This window comes from Octopus sinensis, linkage group LG3 (assembly GCF_006345805.1).
Source record: "Octopus sinensis linkage group LG3, ASM634580v1, whole genome shotgun sequence".
Taxonomy (NCBI): Eukaryota; Metazoa; Mollusca; class Cephalopoda; order Octopoda; family Octopodidae; genus Octopus; species Octopus sinensis.
The window spans coordinates 5,177,993-5,185,109 of record NC_042999.1 but is presented as its reverse complement, the minus strand read 5'-3'; positions in this window follow the sequence as shown (position 1 = coordinate 5,185,109).

The window sequence follows — 7,117 nt, the reverse complement described above, 5'->3', positions numbered from 1 at the left end:
ACGAGAAAGGTTGAGCAGTTTAGCTCTAACTGGCTTAGAAAAAGCCATTTTAAAAATCATTAACCCATCCGTTACTGTATTTCTTTTGAGATGCTCTGTGTTTCTTTCAATCAATTTTAAATATAACAAAGAATTTAGTAAAATAACTTAGCTATCATTAAGCTAGTGTTAGGAACATAAATTGTGACTAAGGTTTGGTGGAAGATTTTAATTCAAAAATTATGGAAACAAGACATTTGTACTCAGTGCCAGAGTCGGTTTCAGCCGGGTTGGTAACAAAAGGGTTAAGAACGATACCTTCTACAATGATGTTATCGACAATTTCAACAAGAGAGACGGATTGAATTAACATTTAAATAAAATGGGTAAGTTTTAATTGTGTATTTTTTATTTTAAAAATAGCTGTATAATATGAACTTGTTAATTTGATTCAAATATCTATGTGACTGAAAATTTTGGTCATTGCTTCCCCAGCCAGAAAGATCACCACACACCTCTCATGTATGTGTGTGTATATATATAAACAAACTTACATTTGTTTTTATTGGAAGGATGAAGGGTTCAAGGATGCCAAAACAACTCTTTCATGGAGAGTTAGCTAAAGGAGAACGACCTCCACATAAACCAAAAAAGAGGTATAAGGACTTGCTGAAGGCTTCCTTAAGAGATGCTTGCATCTCTCCTGACACATGGGAAGGCATAGCTATTGATCGTAGCAGGTGGAGAAGGTTTGTTCATGAGGGGACAGCTACTTTTGAGAAATTTCGAGTTGCGCTTGAGAAAGTAAGGAGGGATGTCAGGAAGGGTGTCGCTGTTATACTTCCAGATGGGAAGGGTTTTCCTATGATGCTGACATACAGTGTCTGTGAAAGACCCTGCCTCAGTAAAGCTGGACTCAAGAGTCATCTTCGTAGTCATAAAGCGAGACGGATGAGTGACAACCTGGCCACTGGTGGTAGTGTAACACACCATACTAATCATATGTGGAAGAGAGTGTAATTCGGCCGGTAAAGTCTTAGCTGTTAATTCTGTACAAGACATTGTAGATCTTTAGCTGGGCTAAAAAGTCACATTCAATCACAGCACCAATAACAGTTAAGCTCCGTGCAATGGCCATATTCGATAACAAGGAGGCAGCCATCATATATATATATATATATGTATATAAACAAACTTACATTTGTTTTTATTGGAGGTATATATATATATACATACACACGTGGTTATTCACTAAGCTATTTAGTAACTAAAATCCTCAGATGAGTTATCAGTAGGCAGTTTAGCTTAATGGAAAAGTCCTCATCCGGTGTCTTGGGGGGTGGGGGGTCAACTCCCATGGCTGTTTGTTGACAACTTTTTCTGCCTTTTAAGGGTAATTTCTGCTGTTCTAATGGCAATGCTGATTCGAAGTAATATCACTTCCTTGTTTAAAAAGCACTACTGACCTTACCTGTGCTTATGCCACGTAAAAAGTCCACTTTGTTGAGTGGTTGGTGTTAGGGAGGGCATCCAGCTGTAAAAATCCTGCCAAAACAGTCACAGAAGTCTGGTGCTGGCTTCTGCCTGGCCAGCTCTTGTGAAACCGTCCCACCCATGCTAGCATGGAAGGTGGACGTTAAACGATGATGATGTTTGTATTGTACAATATACATTCAAACACTTCTAATAAAAACAAATGTAAGTTTATATATATATATATATATATATATACACGTACACACATGGAGAAAATAGCCTTTATGTGTGTGGCAAATGTGTAGGTACTGAAAGCTCTAAAAATGCAAACAATAGACTCTCAAATGTTCAGGGGGATCATTAGAAGTGTTAGCTTTTGTTACTTAGGAGACCAAGTTAGCAGTGGAGAAGGAAGATTTGAAAGTGTAGTTGCTAGAATAAGAATAGGCTGAGAAAAGTTCAGAGAGCAGCTACCTTTGTTGGTAACTAAGGGCCTCTCCTTTAGGGTGAAAAGCAGATTGCATGATGCCTGTGTACATGCGGCTGTGTTACATGGTAGTGAAAGCTTTGATTACAGAGGACTTGCAAAGGCTTGGAAAAAATGAAGCTAGCATGCTCCACTGGATGGGTAATGCCAGTGTGTATACATGACAGAGTGTATATGATTTATGAAGAAAACTGGGTACAAGAGGCATCAGGTGTTGTGTGCAGGAGAGAAGACTGTGCTGGTTTGGTCATGTGATGCGTAGGGATGAGGACTGCAGCATAAGCAAGGGCCAAGCTGTAATTGAGGAGGGATTAGACCCTGGAAGACTTGGGACAAAATGGTGAGCAAAGATCTTCAGATGCTGGGCCTCCTTGAGGAAATGACAAGGGACTGGGAATTATGGGAATGTGCTGCTCTTGAGAAGACCTGTGAAGCTAAGTTAAACCGCTGTCATCCATACATACAGACTTGTCCTTTGCAGGTACTGAGGCCACATTAAAATGCTCTCATGTTGGTGCTGCATAAATACACCCATGCCGGTGGCACAGGAAAAGCACCCAGCACATTCTGTTAAGTGGCTGGTCTTAAGAAGGGCATCCAGCCATAGAAATAATGCCACAACAGACATCTTCATCTGAGAGTGAAGGAACTTCTCCACAAGGTCATACCACCCAGTGCCATATTCCAACACCAGTAAGACTGGTGGAGATTTCTCCACCTGTACACTGGCAAGGAGGACAGACACATTAACCTCAGAATGGTTTGGATAGTTAGGATCCAATGAGTTAAAGAATCAGATTTTGTTCCAATGTCTCAGGTTCTGTGTGTAGTTTATACACCTGGATACTCTTTCTAACTGTAACCACTTCTTTACAGGGTCACAAGGTGTGTTTCTTGTGGCTAAAGAGACCCTTCAGCAAAGCAGAAGATTAGAAGATAGAGTGGCCACCTGTAAACTGTTGAGAATGATGGAAGGAGTAGAAACAGTGTGTGGATGGAGTGGTGCCACAATGGGAGGTAACAGTAGAGGTGACATGACCAAGGAGTTGCAGAGAAGAGAGCATGGAAATAGGAGGTTCAACAGGAGTGGGAAGAAAAATGTCAGAATGTGAGGAGAGAGAGTAAGAGAGGCAGTCAGGTCTATATTGGAGGTGAATGGTGAATGGGACGATGACAAAAAATGATGGATGGATGTCAATTGGGAGTAGATTAGAAATGAGAGAAAGTGATGAATAGCAGTACAGAAATAATGATATGAAATAAGGGCTGTACAGGCCCTTATACAGAGATGCCGTTAGTAGGGTTAGGATTTGCAATAAGTATAGTGAAGAATTCCGGGTAGGTGTCCACCAAGGATCAGCCCTCATCCCCATCTTATTCATCATAGTTCTCCAGGCAATAACAGAGGAATTCAAGACAGGTTGCCCCTAGGAGCTCTTCTATGCTGATGGCTTGGCCCTCATAGCAGAATCACTACCAGAACTAGAGAAGAAATTTCAAGTGTGGGAGCAAGGTTTAGAATTGCAGGACCTTAGAGTCAGTGTTGCAAAAAACAAAGTTCTAGTAAGTAGGAGGGCTCAATCTGTAGAAAAGGTGTAGGTAGAAATTCCATAAGATGTACCCAGTGTAAGCTATGGACACATAAGAGGTGCAGCAGATGCACAGGGGCAATAAACACCACAGATGCTCAGAAAACAGATTCCATCACACACCAGGGGGAGAAACTAGAAGTAGTTGATAGCTTCTGCTACCTAGGTGACCAAGTCTGTAGTGGGAGTGGATGCTCAAAGAGTGTTACCACTAGAATAAGAATAGCCTGGGTAAAGCTCAGAAAGCTTCTACCCCTACTGGTGACAAAGGACCTCTCGCTCAGAGTGAAAAGTAGATTGTATGATGCATGCGTGCAAACTGCCATGCTTCACGGTAGTGAAACATGGGCTGTGACTGCTGAAGACATCCGTAGGCTTGAAAGAAATGAAGCTAGCATGATCCGCTGGATGTGTAATGTCAGCATGCACACACGATAGTGTGTAAGCACCCTGAAAGAAATGCTGGACATAAGAAGCATCGGATGTGATGTGCAAGCGAGATATTTGCATTGGTATGGTCATGTACTGGACGAGCAGAGCTGTGTGAAGAAGTGCCACTTCCAAACAGTGGAAGGAATCCGGGGTAGAGGGAGACCCAGGAAGATATGGGATGAGGTGGTGAAGCATGACCTTCAAACGTTGGGCTTCAAAGAGGCATTGACAAAAGACAGAGACACCAGTGTCGCATAACCAGCCCACTCAAAAGTACCTTGAGTTGTAGGACGACATTCTGTGCTTGAGGAGACCTATTGAGTCAAGTACATTAACATCAACATCAAATCAAATTACAATCAAATGGGAATTGTAGTTGTAACCCCCGTGCCAGTGGCACATAAAAAGCAACATCTGAATGTGGCCGATGTCAGTGCCGCCTTGACTGTTTTCTGTGTCGTGGCACGTAAAAAGCTCTGTCTGATCGTGGTTGATGCCAGCTTCTCTGGCCCCTGTGCCAGTGGCACGTAAAAAGCACTGACTACACTCACAGAGTGGTTGGCGTTAGGAAGGGCATCCAGCTGTAGAAACACTGCCAGATCAGACTGGATCCTGGTGCAGCCTCCTGGCTTCCCAGATCCCAGTTGAACCATCCAACCCATGCCAGCATGGAAAACAGATGTTAAATGATGCTGATATATATGTATCTGCATTGACTGTACATAAGATCCAATTTTACCAGCGTTTAGTCGAGGAGGCATGGAGTTCATAAGTCAGAAGTTCACTAAGTATAAAAATCAATGTGTACCGATGCATCATATCTATATATATATATATATATATGTATATATACTCTCTCTCTTTTACTCTTTTACTTGTTTCAGTCATTTGACTGCGGCCATGCTGGAGCACCGCCTTTTAGTCGAGCAAATCAACCCCGGGACTTATTCTATGTAAGCCTAGTACTTATTCTATCAGTCTCTTTTGCCGAACCGCTAAGTGACAGGGACATAAACACACCAGCATCGGTTGTCAAGCGATGTTAGGGGGGACAAACACAGACACACAAACACACACACATATATACATATATACGACGGGCTTCTTTCAGTTTCCGTCTACCAAATCCACTCACAAGGCATTGGTCGGCCCGGGGCTATAGCAGAAGACACTTGCCCAAGATGCCACGCTGTAGGACTGAACCCGGAACCATGTGGTTGGTTAGCAAGCTACTTACCACACAGCCACTCCTATGTATATTAGTTGTTGCAATATAGAAAATAACTTTTTATAGTTGTTTCTTGTACACAAGTTATTTGTAGATCTCCAGTCCATTCTGTACGATAGTTAGTAGTTTGTTTCATCTCTGTGACTACTAGAGAGAGAAAGTAATAAAGTCTAGGTAAGTAGAGATTGTGATAATTCTACTTTTGCACATTCTGTTGTGCCTGGGGAGAGTCATTTTCTTTTTGTGCCTTATAATTTAACTCACTCACTGGTAAAATTTCCACTTCTTATTTTTATTTTCCCAACATTTTTGTTGCATCTTGAGAGTCAAGACTATTGAAAAGGTTGCAAAACGCAACAAAAATTTTAGGAAAATAAAAATAAGAAAAAAGTGGAAATTTTACCGGTGAGTGTGTTACATTATAAGGCCCAAAAAGAAAATGACTCTCCCCAGACACAACAGAATATGCTTCAACACACGAACTCATATAAAGAATCTTGCAAACCAAATCCAAAAACGAAATACTTTCACACATTAATCAGCATACTAAGACAACTGTACTCTTTGGGTCGATGCCAAGTGAACAAAGATGTGGACTGATATTTGGTTGTGTATTCATATTCTTCATTACTAAATTAGGTCAAAGGATTTTTCCTCTCTAATCTGCTTTGACCACTGGATGACCAAGTGGTCAGTTTTAACTCATAAATTTCTTGGAGTAAGAAGCAAGAACAATTGGCATGGAGAACTTGTTTGAAACTGTGAACTTGATTCTGAATCTTGGCTTAGACATTTGGTAGATGTTCGCTATGTATATATTTCTGGATATGGCAGCAAGCTGGCAGAATCGTTAGCACGCTGGGTGAAATGCTTAGCGGTATTTCGTCTGCCGTTACATTCTGAGTTCAAATTCCGCCGAGGATGACTTTGCCTTTCATCCTTTCAGGGTCGATAAATTAAGTACCAGTTACACACTGGGGTCGATGTAATCGACTTAATCTGTTTGTCTGTCCTTGTTTGTCCCCTCTGTGTTTAGCCCCTTGTGGGTAGTAAAGAAATAGGTATTTCGTCTGCCACTACGTTCCAAGTTCAAATTCCGCCGAGGTCAACTTTGCCTTTCATCCTTTCAGAGTCATTTTTGCTTCAAACCATACAGATCTGCACAGGGACTGAATAGTCATCTGGAGAGTCATGAATGGAAAGTTAGAAAAGCCATTGACAATGAGGAAGCACAAACTGATGGCAAGCATCTCTGAAGACAGAACAATCACCATATATGTATGTGTATGAGAAAAATAAGACACTTCAAATGTATGTTAGAAAATAATTCAATAGTCATATATATATATATTGGCCTGCTCGCTTAGCCAGCGAGGTGGTGTCATTCGAAGGCTAAAACAATGCGAAGTGCATTGTGACCAGCGATGTGTAGCAACATCTGATGGTCTGGTCAGTCACGTGATCACGTGATATATATATATATATATATATATATATATATATACTAGCAGTATCGCCCGGCGTTGCTCAGGTTTGTAAGGGAAATAACTATAAAGCATTTTTAGAGAGTTATAGCCAAAAAATAGAAAAAAAATGGAAAAAAAATTATGGTAAATTTTTTTTGAGAGTTAAAAAAGGTGGAGTTGCGTCCCCTAGACGGTCTGTGGTTTGGGTTTCTGATTCTCGAACCCATGTCGAATTTATCGATTTTTTTCAGAACTGGGGGAACTTTTCAAAACTTTCGCTGCGTTAGTTTTGAATTATGACATTGGGCTATGTGTGTGTCAAGTTTCATCAGAATCGGTTGAAAGCCGTGGTCAGAGTGAGGGTACGAGAAAACAGACACACAGAAAACGCACAGACAAACTGCCGTTTATATAGAGAGAGATATATATAACAGGTGCAGGAGTGGCTGTGTGGTAAGTA